Below are 22,633 nucleotides of genomic sequence, written 5' to 3'. Positions count from 1 at the left end.
TCCTCCCCTTCTCTCCCTCTTCCTCCCCTTCCTCTCCCCCTCCCTCCCTCCTCCCCTCCCTCCTCTCCTCTCCTCTCCCTCCTCCCCTCCCTCACCCCTCCTCTCCTTTCCCCCTCCCTCTCCCCTCCTCTCCCCCTCTCTCCCCCTCCTCTTCCCCCTCCCTCCCCTCTCCTCTCCCCCTCCTTCTCCCTCCCCTCCCCCCTCCTCCCTCCCTACCCCTCCTCTCTCCCTCTCCCACCCCCTCCTCCACCCCTTCTGTCCCCCTCCCCCCTCTCTCCCCCCACCCCTCGCCCTGTCAAAAACACAGAGAGACACTGGCAGAGACAGCGAGAGAGACACTGGGGGGGAGGGGGGGCCGTTCTAGCACGCTGTTGGAGGGCTCCTGGTGCTGCAGTAGGTGAGTAGAAAGTTATTTTTTTATTTATTGATTGATTTTAAATTTTTTGGGTTTTTTTTTTTGATTGATTTATTGGTTGATTTATTGATTTATTTATCATTTATTATTGATAATGGCTCTTTATTTGTAAAAGTGAAGTGTTTAATGCTTGTAAACCCCTCTTCCCATCCCCCTATCTCTTGTTCCCTACGCCTGATTTATGTGTAGGCAAGGTTTTTCTGAGCGTACAAAAATCTACACTTACTCCAGTCTAAGTTAGTTTGGAGTAAGTTTTCGCTGCCTAAACTTGCAAAACAGGCGTAAGTGGCTGGACACGCCCCCTTTTGAAAAAAAAATCTGTTCTACAATGAAACTATTCTAACTCACTAGAACTGGAGCAAACTAATGCTGAGAATTGCAATTTCTAAGATGATCCATTCTAAACTAGTTGCTCCAAAAAAATTGGAGCAACTCAGGCTGAAGCTTGAGCCCTTGAACCTGTGAGGCTCTGCGTTTTAATTTTGTCCCTAACTCTTCAAACTCTCCCAGTTACAGCATCAATTTTTGTTTAGATAGAACCATAGAAGGCCATTCAGCTCATCGTGTCTATGCTGGCACTTTGTTAGGATATTGTGTAGCATCCAATGTGTGTAAGGCAAAGTCCCATAAACAGCAAATGAGATAGATGAGCAGTTAATCTGTTTTGTTGGTGTGAACTGAGGGTTAATGTTGGACAGGATACTGGATCCCTGCAATGAGATCTTTTAGATCCACTTGTACAGGCTCACAGTTTAATGTTTGATGTGAAAGATGGCACCTCCAGCAATGCTGCACTCTCTCAATACTGCACTGAAGTGTCAGCCTAGATTATAAACTCCACTGAAGAGGCGTGCAAAGCAAGCTCCCTCAATGGATCAGTCAAGGTAGTATGCAACTGAGCCACACAGATTAAAACGTCCCACATTCAATTCTCCATCTGTGCAGAATTAGCTGATCTCAGACCGGATGGTAGTAGGGACTCTACAACTTGCTTGTGTTCATTGGATAGGGATGAGAAATCAAGTCCCACAAGGAAAGTGCGAATGTGCAACCATAAAGTAAGGATAAGATTCGGCTCAGTTGCAGTAGTCCCCATAGTCAACTAAGCTGCCAACATTCACTGACTAGGCTCATACATGAAGAAAAACCTCTCGGGCAAGATACCAAAGAGTACCTGCTATGTGCGGAACCACACCCTAATGAACCAGTACCATTAGGACATATAGGATCCGTTCCTCCCCCCCAACGGCAAATATTGGACTATGGAATATAAAACCTCAGAGCTGCGTTACAGCCTACAAAAAGAGCTGGGCAGGAAAGGGTTAATTCTTACATTACAGCCAAACCATCAGACGTCATGAAGGACAGGATATCTGTCATTGACCTAAATCACCAGACAATGGCAACAAAAGAGAGACATTCACACTTTCAATGGTTTTCTGTCTGAAAAGATACAGGGACATTTACACATTCCTCAAACATTGATACCAAGGAAGGCTTTGCATTGTGTTGCACAGCATGAGAGCTGATATTACAGGAGGGAACAGGAAACCTGTTTTGAGATCACAACTTGTTTTTTGGAATAAAGAAGACCCACTTTTTGAAGGCACAGAGCAGTACAGGAACGGAATTGAAACAGCAAGAGAAGCCAGCTGGTCTTTGGGACACAAGCTGTAACAAAGGAAAGGGCCTACGGTCAACCTCAGAAGACAGCCAAGGAATGGTGATTGTATGTTTTGTTCCAGCCAAATAATAGAAGGGCTTTATGTGTGGGTCTGGGTAACTTTATGTGTAATAGTCAAATCATAGAAGGGTTTTGTGTTTGGGTAACTTTATGTGTAACAGTCAAATCGTGAACGGGTTTAACAAGTTGTGCTGATGCAAATGACCTTTTCACAGGGGTTTATATTCTGCATTTGATAGTCCCACATAGATCACGTGATTTATACTAGGGAGGTAGTTGTGTGTATGTTCAATAAAATGTACGAATCTTGGTTGAGCCAAAGCCCTGTGCCATGTATAATTTTGTTCTTATGAAACCTGACGTCAAGAACTGTGTGACGGGGGACTAGGTATTAGAAACCCTCACAAATTGGTGACCACGATGGGATGTTCAAGGTTTGGAACAATAATTATGGACAGGTTTAAGGGCAAGAAACCTGCGATGGAGGATTGGATATCCTGGTATGTATTTGAAAAGGTAAATATTTCTGAGCACTGGGTGCTAGAAATGTTACACTCTGACTGTCCGTATGAGAAAGCGGTAGAGCGATAGCATACACAAGAAATCGAAGGAAAAGGCGATTTGGTTAATATGTATGAAGAAACAAATTCAGATACTCATGGAGCAAGTTGAGCGTTTAGAAAAGGAGAAACAGGAATCAGAAAGTAGGGCAGGAGAGAGAGGTCGTAGTGAACTGGTTGGCAGTAGATTTGAGCAGTGAAAGGCAGGAGAGGAAAGCGCAGGAAGAAACGGCTATAAACATGATAGAGTACCTGCAATGTCAAGCCACCGAAAGTAGAAGGCAGTGTCAGGCTCAGCATGAGAAAGGAAATTGGAACTCAGAGAGAGCTGACAAGGCTGAGGGTCAATTAAAAGATATAAAGGTTACGTACAGGTTAGCCAAAAACAGGGTACATGAAGAGGCTGATCACGGGCCCTGTAAAGAAAAAATCCGTATGTTAACCGTAGCATTATCCGGGGCCAGGGGTATGGCTTGTCTCATGGCACCAGGGGAACTTGGGGTAAACTGGGACAAGGGGGAGGAAAAGGAGCCCGATGATGGGACCCAGTATAGTGAGGGTCGGCCGGCTCCCGAAGCACTGGGACCACCGGGACCGAGGTGTCCCCTGCGACAGCAAAAGTTCGATCCACCCCCACAAGGCGATGGTCAGGGTCCATTGCAGAGTGATTATGTGCTGCCATATACATCCCTCCAGTTGCAGGAAATGCTGGCCAGTGTGCCAAAACTGAAGCATAGAGGGGATGCCTCTGTTCATTTTGCCAATGTAGAGCAGATAGGGGGGATCAATAATTGTGATGACGATGAACTGAGAAAGATGATACTGTTCTCCCTAGATGGGAAACTGTACCAGGGTTTGTCGGCAGCCACTACATTAGATGGGGGTACTCTGGATGGGATAAAGGACGACATTTTAATGGCACTGGGACATAGCCAAGGTAGCCCATTCTTGTAGGTCGAGCAGACCAGACAGCTGGCTGGTGAGGCTCCGGATGCATTTGCAGACAGGTTATGGCCCGTGTATCTGAAGGTGATGGGGGGAAATCTAGCCCGAGCACAGTTGTTAGAGGCTCCCAGGAATCATTGGTTGAGGACTCTCGTGGCTAACAGTTGCCATGGATCAGGGCTAGGGCGGAATCATGGTTTCTCCGAGGATGTTAATAATACAGAGCCAGGCGTGTTAAGGAAACTGACTCTGGCTTTTTTATCTGACCGGGGGGAGGAGAATAAAGGGAAAAGTGAATGAGATGAAGGGAAGCATGGATGGTAGAAAAGAATGGGAGCAGGAGGGGGGTAATGTGGACAGATCCCAGGCGAGCTTTAGCTGTTGGAGAACAGGACACTGGAGCAAGGAGTGCAAGTTCCCAAGAAAGAAAAGACCAGGACACGGGGATCCCTCAAGGCCAAAGCCGTGGATAGTAGAGGTGGAGAGAGAGAGGGTAGAAGACCCATTGGGACTTCTAGTGGTCACGTTACGGCAGGTTATGGGCAAGGATCAGGGAAAGCTGGACACTGCCGTATGCAGTGAAAAGCCCAGCGTGCCCCCACTTCCCCCATGACTAGGACACGCCCAACCCGAATACTTGTGTCCACTCACCTATGATGATTGGGCCAGACCTTGTGTAAGATCAAAGTAGAGACTACTTGTGGAAAGTATCTAGTGGACACCGGAGCTTCCAGTACAGTGGTTCACTCATCAAACCCGACCACTTCTCCATGGTCGAGCAGGGTCCCATTTAAGTTAGTGGGTTTCACAAGGAATGAGCAGGCTGGGGCAGTATCAAAGCCTTTGTCTATAGGATTCTCACTAAGTGAGAATGTGTTTTGATGCAATGGGATCAGCCCGGAGCGAGGGGTCCTCGGAGCTGATTTTATGCTGGCCTACTATGTGATAGTGGATATAAGAACCACTGTCTATGGGGACAGCTGGTTCGGATAAACCTGAGGAAGTTTTAGTTATCCCCAAGGCGTAAAAGGTGAAAGGAAGCACCTGTATTATGAAACGAAGGGAAGCTATGACCTGGAACAATAGGTCCCCGTCGCACGTAGCACCCCGGAAAAGTATCGAGTGTATGTGAAAAATAATATTGCAGTGTTCGCCACTCACCGACATGATTGTGGTAGGGTAACGTGGGTAGAGGTGAAGGTACACGGGGATCCAATGTCGCGACCTCAGAAACAGTATAGTTTTTCCTGGGAGGCAGAGAAGGACTTGAAAACTGCATCGAGCTCCCTGGTGGAACAAGGGTACTGAGACCGATAGTGACCCACGTGAATTCACCCCTATGGCCAGATAATAAAGAAACACAGAAACATAAAAAATAGGTGCAGGAGTAGGCCATTCGGCCCTTCGAGCCTGCACCACCATTCAATATGCTCATGGATGATCATTCACCTCAGTACCCCTTTCCCGCTTTCTCTCCATACCCCTTGATCCCTTTAGCCATAAGGGCCACATCTAACTCCCTCTTGAATATATCCAATGAACTGGCATCAACGACTCTCTGCGGCAGGGAAGCCCAAGGGACTGTTATGAAACCCTTACGGGAGGCACGTCCACGTATACTGTTGCCCAATGTTAAGAAGCCCGATCAGTCATGGAGAGCCACTGTAGACTATCGGGTTCTTAATAAAGATATTCCAGCATGCGTGCCCACGGTAGTAGCAGTAGCCGATCTAATAGGGAATATCCCTGCAGAGGCAATGACGTTCACTGTATTGGGCATAGCTAACGGGTTCAGGACTATCCCAGTATGACGGGAGGATCAGTATAAATTTGCCTTTACATTCAAGGGGCAACAGTATATGTGGACGTGCCTCCCGCAAGGGTTTCATAACAGTCCCTTGATTTTCCATCAGTGTATGGCTGATGCTTTAAAAAATTTTAGTCAGCCTAGCCAGTTGATCCAGTATGTGGTTGACCTACTATTATTCACAGAAAGTGCAGAGAACCACGGGCCACTACTGGACGAGCTACTCAAGCTGTTGGGGGAGGCAGTATTTTAGACAAACCTTAAGAAAGCCCAAATTGGTCAGGAGGAAGTGAAATTCTTAGGACTCACGATTAGGGCAGGGCAAAGGACTACAGACGAGGTGAAGAGGAAGGGTCACCCAGAGTTGAGGGATGTGCACTTGAAGCAAATCCTCCTCAGTTGCTGCAAAAGCAGTTTTAAAAATTTGAAAGTTGACAGGTGGTGCAGAAAAAGGTGAAAAAAAGTGTGCAGAAGTACCCTGCGGGATCCAAAAGGGAGTACAAAGCATGGCAGGGAAGCAATGGCATGGAAATTCCGGCTACCCGGGTCCGTACGGAGTGTGTACAGACCCGGGAAGGCATTGCAAAAGCCGGTTTTCAGCGCACAATGCGCATGCGCTGAAAACCTGCTTTTCCGATCTGTCAAGCTGGAGCTTGACAGATCTCACGCACATATGGTGCTAGGACATTTGCAAGGGCAAGGTTGCGGTTTTTACCCATATCTTGCCCAGCAAATGTCCTCAAAATTCTTGCGCCTGATAAAAGCTGCCGCATAGCCTACTTTTACAGGCACAAGAGTTTAAAAACATATAAAAATGTTATTAAAGTAAATTTAAAAAGCACGTATTATTTTTAAAAACCCTGCCCACTACGTTACATTTATTTTTAACTATAGTTAAATAAACTTATAAAAAAACTCGTTAAAAAAAGTTTTCTCTAAGATATTTATTAACTTTAATTTCAATTAATTCTAATTATGTGAGGTGTGTTTTTTATTTTTTATTACATGTGTTTAGTGTCTTTGGGCTAGACTTCCATTATTTTTGCATGTTTAACACCCACTTAATGTCCATTTTACCACTGAAATGAGGTATAACACCCATATATCACCCATTTAGCCACAAAATGGAAACTGACGCCCATTTTTCGGACACTTATCACCGAGCGTTACTTTTCCCGTGTACGTAACGCCGGGAAAAAATAACACCGCCAGCCCACTTTTTTGGGTGGAATCATCAGAATAGGTGAGACCAACGCCCATAATATCACCCAGCATTACTTTCCGCACGTAATTAACACTGAAATTGTAAGCGGTTTTGATCCTAGCCTAATTGCTAGATGGACTGTTCGAATCGCCCCCGCCTTACGAAAGTTCTAGACCCGGGAATTATTATTCAGAGTGTAAATGAAATAAGTCACGGACAGGAATGTTTCGGTGAAAAATCGTACTTATATTTATTTGGTCTAACATACACTGGCTAAAACATGCACTGCTAAACAAAATCACTGTCTCTGTGGAGAATAAAATCCAGCTTACAAACAACATACATACAGTACAGAAATGAGACCTAGTAACATGCAGTAATTCCCTGGTGGATTCAAACTCCCCCCTACCAACAAATTGCCCAGTCGAAGCTTCCTCCCCAGAGTAGCCCTGAAAAGCTTCACTTCTGAGAAAACCCTGGGCCCTTAGTCTCACCCAGCTTGGGACACTCGCGATCATGCACACCACCACACACACAGTTGGTTTCCTCGCTCAGCTCAGCTGTGGGAAGTCACTGCCTGGTTTTCAGTCTCGGCGGCTTCTTCTGCGGAACTGCGGCTTCCTCCGGTACATTGATCTTGGTGGAGCGAGAGTGAGAGGGAGAGAGCTCTCTCTAGATACAAGCTGCAAGCTGCAAGCTTCACTTCCATCTTCAAGCTACAAGCTAAAAATAAAGTGGAAAAGACTTTGTCTTTATGGGAGTTTTGCAATCCCTATCTTTCCTGCCAATCTTTAAAATCCCTTTGTTTCTAAGCACGGGTACTTAGTCAGTGATGGGCCATCCAACCCATATGGATTGGGCTGATGGCCCTTAATCTGGGCATCTCTCTGAGTCTTTGTGTTGGGAAAGACCTGTCTCCTATATGGCTGGCCAGGCTAGTGGGTTCATTGACAGTTCTTTTGTCACAGCTAACTGCCATGAGGTCTCTGGAGTTTTAACAAAACCAGCTTTTTCACATATCTGCGCAGGATCACCCCATAAAATCCACAAAATATTCGACTGAGTCCATTCTTTAAATAGAAACGTTGCGATCTTTTCAGATTCAATAATACCAACCGCCCACTTTTTTTTGTCGTAAAGATCACATTTGCCGAAACTAACGCCCAGCGTCACTTTCACCACCTCGCACACATATTGCTCACAATACCTCTCGCCCAAAACACCGCTCAAAAAAAGTGGAACTGTTCTGTGGTGTGGGTGCCAAGGCTGCTTCAACTTCGGGGAAGTTTGGTTTGACTCTGGAGTTCTTCTCAGGTGAAGTGACCATCTGAACAGAAATCTTTTCAGATTCTGGATGATTGGGGTTTACTGTAGATGTATTTTAGAGTGAAAATTATTGCTTCTGATCAATCACTATTATACTTTCATTGCAATGGGGCCAGCCATTTCTCAGCCTGCATCGATTAATACGCAGATGCTGCAGAGTGCAAATGGCACAACGTCTAATGCACATCATTATGTACTCAATTTAAAACGTGCAAGAATGAGGAGGAGGTCCAGACCATACACACACCACACGTACAGGGAAAAGAGGTCTTACCGCGAAGTGTCCGAGCAAACCTGCCTTCGGAGAATGCGCTTCCACAAGGTGGTGATCAATGAAATATGTGAGCTCAACAGGTCACATATGCAGCCTGCCATCAGGACATCAGTGTCGGTCAAGGTCAAGGTCAAGGTCACCGCGGCACTGTCTTTCTACGCGTCCGGTTCCTTTCGGGCCTTCGCGGTCGAGATTTCACCTCTGTCTCACCATGCCACCCATCGCTGCATTAGACAGGTCACGGAAGCCCTGTATGCGAGAAGGATGGACTTGATCAGCTTCCCCATGACCACAGAGGCTCAGACTGACAGGGCTGGAGCATTCTACTGAATTGCTAAGTTCCCCAGGGTGCAGGGAGCAATACAGTGCACTCACATCACCATGCGGGCACCTTCTCAGGACCCAGAGCTTTTTTGTAACACAAAAGGATTTCACTCCCTGAAGATCCAACTAGTTGTCGACCACAACCAGATAATTACGGCAGTGAATGCCAAATGTCCGGGTAGCTTCGATGAGGCTCACATCCTGCGTGAGAGCGCTGTCTCTGACATATTTAAGTCAGCCACAAGGACAATGCTGGATGCTTGGTGATAACCGATATGGCCCAGCCACCTGGCTGATGACCCCCCTGTGTGACACCCACACAGAGACCGAGAAGTGATACAACCAGAGCCACAGAAACACACGCAATGTGGTCCAGAAAACAATTACTGTGCTTAAGCAGCGCTTTAGATGCCTGGAACACTCAGGAGGGGAGTTACAATACAACCCTGAGCAGGTAGCTCAATTTGTGGTCGTGTGCTCCATGCTGCACAACCTGGCTATCAGGAGGGGTCAAAAATTGCCAGAAGGGACTGATGCTCCACCTCAGGAAAGAGAGGAAGGGGAGGACGAGGGGCTGGATGCTGACCTAGGGCCAGACAATCAGGCTGGCTATGCAACCATGCCCATGACCCCCTCCAGACTGCAGGAAAGGGCCCGTGGTGGCTACACAGCTGCAAGACTCTTACACCAGGAGCTCATAACTGAACTATTTGCCTGAAAGAACGTTGCTGTGATTGACAATGCTGACACAGTGCTGTGCGTGTGCAGCTCAGACATCAATGGTGCCCATCAGCTTGGTGCCAGTTAAAGTTTAAGATGATTCAAGTTAAGTTTTATTTAATCCTTTGATGTTAAGCAATCACCAGTATATAACAGTCCAGCTATCTGAGACAATGCGCAACAAGGTTATGCAGTATAAAAAACATTTTATACGACCATTGGTCTGAAATCATAAGTATCACGGGCATAAACACCCAACCCCCACCACACTTTTTCGACCATTAACATCAATCAAATGGTCAACATGTCCAGCAACACAGAATACAAAGGCAAAGCAGGAGGGTGGTCCCCTCCCCCCATACATTACAACAAATTGCAGACACCCAGATGGAGATATAACACAGCCATCACCTGCAGACATGCACCTAATTTTCCTTCCCCCCTCCCCTTCTTCTCCCCACCTCTACCACTTCCCCTCCTCACTCCATGCCGCCTAGCTAAAGAGCTCCTCAGGCGGTGCCTCATTGGGGGAGAGGAATGAAGGCAGAGGCGGTGGTTGCACGGGTATGGGAGCCGGGGGTGCTGAGGTGGGAACATTCTCGAATCCAGAAGCCTCTCATCTGTCGTTCGCAGCGATGGTGCGGAACCGAGGGGTGGAGTGCCATGCTCTGGGACCACTATGAGGCCTGTGCCAGCAGTGTTCCTGACAATCGCCTCCACAGCCTCCGCTATCTGTGGAACGTACTCAGTCATGGTGGCCAGCTGTCGGGATATGCCCCCCAATGCATCGAGGATCTGGTCACCAATGTCTACAGTCCTCCTGGACAACTATACCATCTCTCCGCTCTCATGTGGCGCTCGTGGAACAGACCTGCCGCGTCCACGAAACCTCCGTGGGGTCGGCGCCATCCTGGGGACAAATGGGGTGCCCTGTGGCGAGGTGCTTGGGCCCGGTAGCTCCAGAGTGGAGGCGGGAATGGCCGGAGGACCACTAGATGGCCTTGCGGTGGAATGGCTTCTGGAGCGTGGCGATGCAGGTTCTTCGAAGTGCGTGCTGTCATTCATGGAAAACAGACCCAGCGATTGACAGGCAAGAATCGGAGCTCTTCAGCACCAGACGTAGGATCACCTGGCAAATCCGGCTCCGCGCCCCCACCTTCTGGCCTCTGTGGTCTTGCCTGGGGACATAAGAACATAATAACATAAGAATTAGGAACAGGAGTAGGCCATCTAGCCCCTCGAGCCTGCTCCGCCACTCAACAGAATCATGGCTGATCTGGCCGTGGACTCAGCTCCACTTACCTGCTGCTGGCTGAGCTGCAAAACACAAATGAGGTTATTAGAGGAGAAGGGGGTGCTAGGGTCACAAGGTGAGTCGAGCACTACACACAGCATATGCACGACAAAAGCACCACCGTTATCAAAATCATCACAGACATCACATTTCATGACCATCACCACATTCTGCATTGCAATGATTTTCATTAGGCCAGCATTATTTATAGGACAATTTTAGAAATCATCCATCATATATGATTGTTCGGATATGAGTGGGTGTGGCATCATTGACTTTACATCACTCACGTGGGTTTGCAGATACCTCCGTGGCTGTACGGGGGTGCTTCCCCACAAATGTGCGCACCTGCTCCTCCATCTCAGTGATGTTGCTGGGAACTGCTGGCCCCCCCACCCATTCGCCTCTGCAAGGACCTCATCATCGATAGCTTCTTCTGTAAAAGGTAACAGGACGACATGTCATGAGATCATTAGCGTGATATCATTGCTACGTACTGTCACGGCGCGGCCCTGGACACCGTGGGGAACTTCCCATATCTCGGGAGCCTCCTATCAACAAGAGCAGGCATCGACGACGAGATCCAACACCACCTCCAGTGCGTCAGTGCAGCCTTTGGCCACCTGAGAAAAAGAGTGTTTGAAGACTAGGCCCTCAAAATTGCCACCAAGCTCATGGTCTATAGGGCTGTAGTAATACCTGCCCTCCTGTATGGCTCAGAAACATGGACCATGTACAGCAGACACCTCAAGTTGCTGGAGAAATATCACCAACGATGTCTCCGCAAGATCCTACAAATTCCCTGGGAGGACAGGACACCAACACCAGCGTCCTCATCTAGGCTAACAATCCCAGCTTTGAAGCACTGACCACACTTGATCAGCTCCTCTGGGCAGGCCACAAAGTTCACATGCCAGACACGAGACTCCCAAAACAAGTGTTCTACTCGGAGCTCCTTCACGGCAAACGAGCCAAAGGTGTGCAGCGGAAACGTTACAAGGACACCCTCAAAGCCTCCCTGATAAAATGCGACATCCCCACTGACACCTGGGAGTCCCTGGCCCAAGATCGCCCGAAGTGGACAAAGTGCATCCGAGAGGGCGCTGAGCACCTCGAGTCTCAACATCGAGAGCATGCAGAAATCAAGCGCAGGCAGCGAAAGAGCACGCGACAAACCAGTCCCACCCACCCTTTCCCTCAACGACTATCTGTCCCACCTGTGACAGAGTCTGTGGCTCTCGTATTGGACTGTTCAGCCACCAAAGAACTCACTTCAGGAGTGGAAGCAAGTCTTCCTCGATTCCGAAGGACTGCCTATGAAGATGATGATGATGACTGTCACAGAAACTGATACAACACATAACCGGCAGGTGTAATTATGATTATTATGATAATTATCATTCTTTGCTTTAAGGGGTGGTTTCCAGGAGGTCAGCTTTCCCTTCTGACCTTATATGAGCGGTTTCGAATCGCTCCCACACCCTTGGTTCACGACTCTGGAATTATGGGTGTGGTTCGGTGGCTCACCATCAGGGGGCAGCCTCGCTCCGTGTCCTGGATGTGGTTCAGTGGCTCTCCACCGAGAGGCGGCCTCGCTCCATGTCCCGGGTGCAGTTCGGTGGCTCACCACCGGGAAGCGGCCTCGCTCCATGTCCCGGGTGTGGTTCGGTGGCTCACCACCGGGGAGGCGGCCTCGCTCTGTGTCCTGGGTGTGGTTCGGTGGCTCGACACCAGGGGGCAGCCTCGCTCCATGTTGTGGGTGTAGTTCAGTGGCTCACCACCCAGAGGCAGCCTCACTCCATGTCCTGGAAGTAATTCAATAACTTTTAGAATTTTTTGAGGATGTGACTAGTAGGGTGGATGGGGGGGTGGGAGGGGCGGAAATCGGTGGGTGTGGTGTATTTGGACTTTCAAAAGGCTTTTCACAAGGTCCCACACAAGAGATTGGTGTGTAAATTAAAGCACATGGTGTTGGGGGTAATGTACTGATGTGGGTAGAGAACTGATTGGGAGACAGGAAGCAGAGAGTCGGGATAGACGGGTCCTTTTCAGAATGGCAGGCAGTGACTAGTGGAGTGCCATAGGGCTCAGTGCTGGGACCTCAGCTATTTACAATATACATTAACGATTTGGATGAAGGAATTGAATGTAATATCTCCAAGTGTGCAGATGACACTAAGCTGAGTGGCGTTGTGAGCTGTGAGGAGGACGCTAAGAGACTGCAGGGTGACTTGGACAGGTTAGGTGAGTGGGCAAATGCATGGCAGATACAGTATAATGTGGATAAATGTGAGGTTATCCATTTTGTGGGCAAAAACACGAAGGCAGAATATTATCTGAATGGCGGCAGATTAGGAAAAGGGGAGGTGCAATGAGACCTGGGTGTCAAGGTTCATCAGTCATTGAAAGTTGGCATGCAGGTACAGCAGGCGGTGTAGAAGGCAAATGGTATGTTGACCTTCATAGCTAGGGGATTTGAGTAGAGGAGCAGGGAGGTCTTACTGCAGTTGTACAGGGCCTTGGTGAGGCCTCACCTGGAATATTGTGTTCAGTTTTGGTCTCCTAATCTGAGGAAGGACATTTTTGCTATTGAGGGAGTCCAGCGAAGGACTGACTCCCAGGATGGCGGGGCTGACGTATGAGGAGTGACTGGATCGACTGGGCCTGTATTCACTGGAGTTTAGAAGGATGAGAGGGGATCTCATCGAAACATATAAAATTTTGACGGGACTGGACAGGTTAGATGCGGGAAGAATGTTCCCGATGTTGGGGAGGTCCGGAGCCAGGGGGCACGGTCTTAAGGATGGGGGGGGTGGGCCATTTGGGGCCGGGATGGGGGAAACTTCTTCACTCAGAGTTGTTAATCTGTGGAATTCCCTGCCGCAGAGAGTTGTTGATGCCAGTTCATTGGATATATTCCAGAGGGAGTTAGATATGGCCCTTACGGCTAAAGGGATCGAGGGGTATGGAGAGAAAGCAGGAAAGGGATACTGAGGGAATGATCAGCCATGATCTTATTGGATGGCGGTGCAGGCTCGAAGGGTCGAATGGCCTACTCCTGCACCTATTTTCTATGTTCTATGTTCTATGAAGGGACTGTGACAGACTTGGACAGACAATCGGTTTCGAGATAGGAAGCAGGTATGGCTTTATTGTGTTTAAAAAGTAAAAGGCACACCTTTAACAACACACACAGAATAGTGATACCAATACACACTGAGGGGTACAACACATTGAATAAATTGTCAAAATGCAGCCAGTGGGAAAAAAAATTACAGCTTAAACTCTAAATGGTTAAAGAGGAGAATGCAAATACATTTACACAAGTTATCCCAGCCTCCTCCTCCCAATTCCCCTAACTAAGTTATAGTTCTGGGTGTTCAGGGGCTATGCTCACCAATCCCTTTTGACAGTTGCCGGTGAATCGCGTTTCGGGATTTGCTGCATTTTGCCTTCTTGGTGAGCCGTACCCCGGACGAAGGAGAGGACTTCGGACTGCGTAGTCTTCAGTTGGGGTGAGTCCGCTGATGCGGTAAGTCACGTTTTGGATGTATGGGGTAAGTACCCACTTTCTTTGGTTAGGAATAGTTTTAGTTAGTCCTTTTAGGTGATTTCTCACCCGTTGGCCATTCAGAAGTAGGTTGTAGAGTGGAAATAAATGTCGATTCTTCGGGTTTTGCTAAGTTGGTTTCAATTGGTCATTTCGCTGGTTGTGGTGACCCGGGTTGTCAATTTGGTTGCTGACAACCTTCTGTTTGGTCGTTTCGTGGGCCTCTTGCTGTCAGCGTGCTCAGTCGATCCTTGATGGTTTCTTGTAGTTTCCTCCACTACTTCATTTCTTCACTCCCCACCTCCTGCTGCTCTCTTCCCTTGTAAAACTGGGAATAGATATACCCCAAAAGGACTTCCTTATCTCCCGCCAAATCTGGCCCAGCTCTTTGTTTCAAGGGAGCTGCTCATTCATTTTGAGCTCCCTTCTTTGTCAGAATTTGGCGGGCTCGTTCAGCAGTAATTTGATTATAATGTGGTAATGTGGAAAAACACCTGTTGGCATTGTTGAAGCAGTGTTTAAACTCTTGGGCTGTTTAGCTGGGCCCGTGATTTCTATAGGCCTATTTGCATATGCATGCCAATAATGGTCTCCGGTGATTAGCCTGATAGCTCTTGATGCGTTTATGTCCTAGGGAGCGAATTTGTATGCCTCATAGTTCTTGTTAGTTATTGATTGGCTTATTCTCACAGACAAATTGAATTAGCTCCAATATCCAATTCTTGAGTGAAGTCCCACCCTCTGTTCTGGCAATCTGTTCCAACATGTTCCTTTAGAGATCTTAAACTTGTAAAACTCTTAGGTATCTTCCTCATTTTGGTTCTAGGATACCAAAATGTTCATCGCGTTCCAAATTAAATTCCCTTTCCTATGACTGCAAACACTGGGGGGGGGGGGGGTGTCTCCCTGTATGCATCCCCTTTATCCCCTGCAGGCCTCATCTGCCCTTTAAACTCATTTGTGTCCCGAAGTTTTTCCTTCCATTTTAAAAGTTCAAAAAGGGATTCTTCTCTTCTGCAGGGGGAAGGTACAAGAAATCTTTGCGAAATATTGGTAAATTCTACATTACCTAAAGACGTGCACCGTGACCAGAGGCTTTGAGTACAACATTGCCGGTAAAAGTGAAAGACCTCACATCTGATGATAGTTACTCATGACTATAAAATAAAATTATATAAATACATAACTACATGTAAATAAATGTAATACATACTCTTGCGGATCTGACAAGGTCGTTCTATCATTTGCGGTATTGGTTGCCCTCACGCTCCTCGTTGGTCATCGACGAGACTACCTCTGCTATCTTGGCCCATACCTTCTGGTAGGCCTTTGGGGTGGGCTTCCTACGCCCTCCCTGGGTCAGATCACCCTAGCCTAACTCGACCTCCTGCAGGAGGGAGGAATCTGCCTCGTCCGAGAACCTCCTCACTCTTTTGCTCCTCTCCCAGCTCACTGCTCTCGCCAGCATCAGTCTCCACAGCGTGCTGTGTTGCCTCCTCCTCTCCCTCCATTATAGGCCAAATTCGGACAAATATCTGGTTGGTAACAGCTAATTTTTTTCTCACAATTTGCTCTAAAGCTTTAAACTTCCCTCCTTCCTCCCAAAGCAGCCACACCACACCCATATATGACTTCACTCCCTCTCAGCTCCCTCGCTCTCTGTCTCCTCTTAAACGCATGTCATTATGACCCTTGACCTCCTGAACCGCGGGAATCGAGCGTTGCCATGCCGTTGCTAAGGACGGTGACACTTTATGGCAGAAGGTCAGAAAGATTTAACGCTACCACCCATTTCATATCGCTCACGGTAACACCCAATTTCAAAAATGGAGACTAGGGGCTTTGAGAATGGGCGAGAAGCTGGTGATCTGAAAGCCCACGCCGGAAATAACAACCATTTTTGGGCGATCTGCACAAAAGTGTAAAATCTAACCCTTTGGGGTTTTTTTCTCATTAATAACAATGAGAACTCATAGATACAGAGTTCTCATTGCTATTAATGAGAAAGCTGTCGAATACTGTACCTGATTGGCTGAGCAGTCACACGTGACTGCATCTTCTGCGTGGGAACCTGGAAGATGGGAGCATGCTTCGCAGCGCGGGAAGAGAAGGCCTCCCCACCGGAATCACAGGCTCCTCCCAGACCACCAGGTAAATTCATAGAAATGTTTCAGGTCGGAGGCAATTGCCCGCAGGAAACCTCCGACCAGAATTTCAGCTCCATTGTGTGAACAGCAGTAAACCATTTGTTTAAGAAAATAGAATTGCATTTTCTATGAGTCTAAGAAGGTGAACCCGACACTTAAGCTTTTAACTTTCGTGCTGAGAGAAATGAAGCATAGAATTTGCTTCCATGGATGTTTGAGAAGTCATGAAATGTGTCGTGTGTGAAAGCCTGTCTATGTAAAAACCTTTGATGTTTTCAGGTAGAATGTTTAAAGTTTCTTTTAAAAAGGCATGTGGATGTTTATTTGTCTTTAAGTGTGTCTGTAGAGTGTTTTTCACCTGGCACTGGTTAGTTTGAGATTGGTCTGAATTAATTGGAGTTATTGAGGTTGATTATGGCCATGGTGAAATTCTGGTTGGTTTAAATTGTGTGAAAAACCTCTAGTTCCGGTCATGAGGCAATCACATATATTTGGTCTTTTAAAAATAAAAATTTCTGACCAATTTCAAGAATGTGTGACCAGGGGAGAAAGAAGGAGGGACTGCTATTATGCATGAAATAAATCAGTACCTTGAAACACCGCCTTGAAGCATACAAGGAAATCAACTGTAAGTTTGTATTCCTGTCCAAGCTAGCCGCTCTCTCGACTCATGAGTTCAAGCAAGCCGCAGAAAATCTTGCCCGCTCCTATCCCAAAAATCTGGAACCTATAATTGAAAGTGAATTCATCCAGTGTTCTAGCTTCATGATATCCTCAACAGAGCTTCAATTTGTGTCAAACAAATTAAGTCAGCAGAGCTGAGAATGTATCAATTCTTCCATACATACACCCTCACTCCAAACCATTTCTAACATTGAAATAGCTTTTCGGATATATCTGTCGATGATGGTATCAAATTACAGTGGTGAGCGGTCCTTCTTGAAACTAAAACACATCAAGGATGAGGTCAGGAACAGAATGGGACAGGATTGGCCTAATAGTCTTTCAATCATGAGCATCGGGAGCGAAGTACGGATAGGACTTGACTTCTTGAAGTTCATTGACGAGTTTAGCCGACAACAATCTGGAAAAAGACCAATGTAATGTTATACTTGTAGTTGCCCCTGTGGAGAAAATGGAATGCAAATGACAAATGATGGTCTTCCAAAAAAAATGCGCTGTTTTAAATTGTTCTAAATTGTTGTCATTGTCAATGTAATTTCAAAATGTAAGGATTTTTTTTTATTAAAGCGTTGTTGTTTACTGTTTACATAGGGTTTCATCAAGGTATCAGTTTGATTGTTTAGAAACATAATAAAATATTAAATGAGTGTGGTCATAATATCAATGCTCACCAATTACCCCTCTGGTTTACTCATTGCTTCTCCCGATGAGGCATATCTTCTGGGTCTTCAAGTCCAGTCTCAAGACCAGCCTCCCAGTGGAAGTAGCAAGGCTCTCTTGGCTCGTAGATGGTGGTTTCTCCTCTCTGTTCCAGATGGAGTGCTCGGTCCTTGAGCGTGCAAGCAGGTGTAGAAGAGGGGGGAGAGAGAGAGATCACAGCCAAAACTGCCTCTCTTATACTTGCAAAAATACGTCTTCTTCACACCAAAAATCCAACTGTCCTTCCCCTGAGGCTGTCCAACTGAAAAGCAAAATCAAGACTCTGGCTTGTTCCTTTGTCAACTGGGCTGTATCTCGATGGGTGGCTCCGATGAGTCTGTGTTAAATAGCTTTCCTTTGTCTTTCGATGGTCTGATAACCCGGCCACTTTACTTAATGTCTCACTGATGGGTTTCCAATCCATGACAAAAGGCACCCATCAACCATGATGTTCCTGCATTCAGCCACTCTCATTTCTGCCCAGCTGATGTGTATTCAAGTTAAACATGTTTGGACCTGTCCCACTTCAGCTGTCTGCTCTTCTGCAGTAACAGAAAATGTGTCCAAGCAAAGTTCAAAAACTTTAAGTTTTTGCTGTCGATGTTTTCACCAAATATTACACAAGGTGTGTTTTTACTGGGTGCAGGTATGTGTTTTAATGTCAATAAAAGCATTGTGATGGTGGAGACCGAAAAGATCTGTCTATGACTGTATATTACTGTTCATGACTATAATTCTGGTGCTATTGTAAGGGAAGTGATTCGAAACCACGAGGGGCAAAACCACTTGCAGAATCTGGTGACCGGGGGCAGGTAAAGTTAATGTAACACAGCAGTGTGTGGTAGACCTGTTGCGAGCTGAGAGTCCTAAGGACAAAGCTGCTGAGTGGACAGGGGGTAAGGAGCAAAAAAAGGCAAAAGAAAATGCCATTTAGCTCCTGTGTTTGCAGAAGCAACTCAGGGAGCAGGTTGGTAAGCTGAAGGCAGAGCTCCAAGAGTCAGAGCAGCAGTCAGCCGCAAGGGCCACAGTGGGGAACAGATTAGTGGATGAGTTACACGAGGAGAGGCAGGAAAGGGATATTCAGAAGGAGACCTCCTGTAACACTGGAGAGTACCTGCAATGCCAGGTCATCGAGGCCAAGCTCAACAAGCAGGTTATATGGGAGGAGAACACCCGATTAATGGGTAAAGTTGACGGGCTGGAGGGGCAACTGAGAGATATGAAGACAGCTTACAGGGTAGCTAGCAGTAGGGGGTTTGAGATTGGGAATCACGGACCCTGCCAAGAAAAAAATCCAAAGCTTGACTCAAGCTCTTGCAAAGCGAAAGGCATGGTTTGCTTGATGGCTCCGGGGGTAGCTCAGGTGGAATGGGAAGAGAGAGGAGAAGATAGCGAGGATTGGGTGCAGGGTAGGGATGTCCGACCACCGCTTGAAGCGCCAAAGGGACCGATGTGGCCCATACGGCAGCAGAAGTTCGGCCCATCTGTAGACGGTGCGGGTCAGGGTGCGCTGCACAGCGATTTTGTGGTTCCATTCACCACCCCGCAGCTGCAGAATATGATCTCGGGGGCGCCCATGTTAAAGAAAGAAGGGGACCCCTCAGTTCACTTCACCGAAGTGGACCAGGTTGGGGGGATTAACGGGTGAAGTGAGGCCAAGGCTCACAAGCTGTTGCTGTTTTCCCTGGATGGGAAACTGTATCAGGCCCTGTCCGCTGAGACCAAATGGGGACAGGGGACCATGGGTGGCTTAAAGGAGGAAATCCTGAGAGCCATGGGTCACACTCAGGGTAGTCCATTCTTTAGGGTAGAGGACACTGCAACTGGCAGGGGAAGCACCTCAGACATTCGCAGATAGGCTCTGGCCCATCTATGAAATGGCCACAGGTGGGGTGCTCGAAGAGCACAGTTGCAGGGAGGGCTGAGAAACCATTGGCTCAGGACTCTCGTGGCAAACAGTTTTCCACAAATAAGGGTAAAAGTGGAGGCCTGGTTTGACTCTGAGGACCTCGCGAATATGGAGGCTGGAGTGCTCCATCACATGAGCCTGCCTTTTAAACCGGCTCAGAGGAGGAGGTCAAGCCATGTAAGGGCAAGGTACATGAAATAAAGGCCAGTGAGGCTAGGAAAAATGAATGGCGTTAGGAAGGGGTTAACGCAGGAAGGCTAGGACATGTTTCAGGTATGGGAAGACAGGACACTGGAGGAGAGACTGTCCGGCCCCGAGGAGGGGTCAAGGCAAAGGGGATCCTCCAGTGCCTAAGACAAAACCTGTTGAGGCGAAGGGACCGACCCTGGAACAATTTGATGTTCTGGTGGCCGCCCTTCGGAAAGTTTTTGTGCCAGAGCAGGGAAGGGTAGATGTTGCCGTGAGCAGGGAAATCCCGATCGCTCCGGTAATCCCACCATCCTGACTAGCACGCACCCAGCCTGAGTACCTGTGTTCGCTCACGTACGATGAGTGGAGTAGACCATGCGTGAGGATGGGGGTGGAGAAGGTAGAGGGGGAGTACTTGGTGGACACTGGGGCTTCGAGCACGGTGACCCATGTGAGTAGCCCGACCGATTCACCCTGGTCCAGCTAGGTTCCATTCAGTCTCGTGGGGTTCACTGGGAACGAGCAGGCAGGGCCGATGTCCAGGCCGTTATCCATAGATTTAGGATTCCTCCACACCAGATGGGAATGCGTCCTAATAAAGTGGGAACAGCCAGGGTCAGGAGTCCTCGGGGCCGACTTTGTTAGCCCACAGGATTATAGTGGATTTGAGAATCACTGACTTTGGGGAGCAGTGGGTTCCGATAAGGAGAAAGAAGTTGTAGTGATCCCAAGGAAAGGGGAAGGAAAAGGCAATGTGTACCATGAAGCCGAAGGGGAGTTACGACCTTGAGCAATTGGTCAATACTACACCGGCCGAGTACCAGGCGTACGTGCGGGACAATCTCGCATCATTCGCCACACACAAGCACGACTGTGGTAGGGTGATGGGGGTGGAAGTCAGAGTATAGGGGCACTCCATGTCACGGCCACAGAAACAGTTCAGTTTCCCCAGCGAGGCAGAGGCCAACTTGGAGACGGCACTGGGATCCCTGGTAGCACAGGAAGTGTTGAAGCCCATAGCCAAAAATGTGAACTCGCCACTTTGGCCAGTTAGGAAACCTGTCCAGTCATGAAGAGCCACAGTGGACTATCGGGTGCTCAACAAAAATATCCCAGCCTGCGCGCCGTAGCGGCCGTAGCTGATCTGATAGGGAGTATTCCAGCAACCGCAACCACATTTACAGTGCTGGACATTTCAAACGGGTTTTGGTCGATTCCCCTGAAATGGGAAGACCAGTACAAGTTTGCCTTCACCTTGAAAGGACAGCAGGACACATGGACATGCCTTCCTCAGGGATTTCATAACAGCCCCTCCATATTCCACCAGTGTGTGGCAGATGCCTTAAAGGGATTCAGCAGACTCCAGCAGTTGATACAGTGTGGACGATTTGCTTTTGTTCTCCGGTGAGAGGGAGGAGCATGGTCTGCTGCTGGCTGAGCTGCTGGAGCTGCTGAGCAAGACCGAGTTCAAGGTCAACCCTAAGAAAGCTCAGATCGGTCAGAGGGAATAAAATTCCTCGGGCTGACCATGAGGACTGGGGAAAGTGCTATAGACGAGGCCAAATGGAAGGCGGTACAGAAGTAACCAGCCCCCACGACAGTTACGGAGGTGAGATCCTTCCTGGGGCTCACGGGGTACTGCAGAGATTTTATTGAGGGTTACGCCGCTATGGCAGCCCCTCTGTTTCGGCTCCTCTGCAAGAGAGTCAATTGGTAGTGGGATGAGGATTGCACGGCAGCCTTTAATCACCTCAAGGGAGACCTGCAGACGGCACCCACATTAGTGCCGATTAATGGTGGGAAGGACTTCTTTTTGGATGTAGTAGCCAGTGGGGACAGTTTGAGCTGTGTGCTCATCAAGAGTCCTCACAGATGTAGAACAGGGATATAGCAATTGTGAGAGGCACCTCCTAGCCACGCATTGGGCCGTAAAGTGCTCACAGCTCTTTACGGGATTGTCCCTGATTGTTCTACTAACCTACCATATCTCTGTGCAGATGTTATTAGATGAGAGGATAAAGGACGGCACAGTGAGCAGTGATCGTATTGCCCGCTGGACTTTATTGCTCTCACAAATGCATCTAAGAGTGCAAGGCCTGAGTAAGCCCAATTTGGCCACCAACATGATCTACCCAGGGACGGTCTACAAGTGTATGGTGGAAGGGGTATGGAATGTGGACATAGGATTCCGGATCGGGCTACACCCAACATGCCGCGAGATCTACGTCAATGGGTCGAGTGCGGTAGTGAACGGAGAGCGTTTCACCGGGTGCGGGATTTATGACCCTACGGCTGGGATAGCAAGGGCCACTAAACTCCCGAGGACCCTGAGCACCCAGCACGTCAAACTTTTGGCAGTGGTGCATGTCGTTACCCACACCGACGAGTTCCCGGCCCCATACACCATCTGCTCGGATTCCATGTTTACGTGCAATTCGTGTATCGAATACTTGGCCATCTGGACTCGTCGCGGTTTCACATCCGCAGACAGGAAGCCCTTAGCAACAGCACCATTGCTGAGAAAGTTCTTAGAGGCCATGGGGACACTGGGATGTCATTGCATCCACAAAGTAAAGGCTCACTCTAAGAAAGAACCCAGAGGGGAAGGCAACCAAAGGGTAGACGAGTTTGCAAAGGCAGGAGCCAGGGAAGGAGTATTTTGGGATCCATACGGGTCCAGCCCAGTAGCAGCGATCTGGGGCAAAGGGGAGACAGCTCGGAGTTTGGGGTAGCATTGGCCCCAGACTTGAGGCAAGTCCAGGCCCAGGATCCGTCCTTAAGGTTGTCCTGGAGCAGCTAGCTAAGGGCGAGAAGGTAGAAGGTCCATTAATGGTAGCGGACATCACCGTAAAGGAGGGGATGCTCTTTAAGGGGGATTGGTGGATAGTTCCCGAGGTACACC

The sequence above is a fragment of the Pristiophorus japonicus genome, chromosome 10 (genome assembly GCF_044704955.1).
Source record: "Pristiophorus japonicus isolate sPriJap1 chromosome 10, sPriJap1.hap1, whole genome shotgun sequence".
Classification (NCBI taxonomy): Eukaryota; Metazoa; Chordata; class Chondrichthyes; family Pristiophoridae; genus Pristiophorus; species Pristiophorus japonicus.
The sequence above is the reverse complement of the archived record's forward strand: the minus strand, read 5'-3'. Positions refer to the sequence as shown.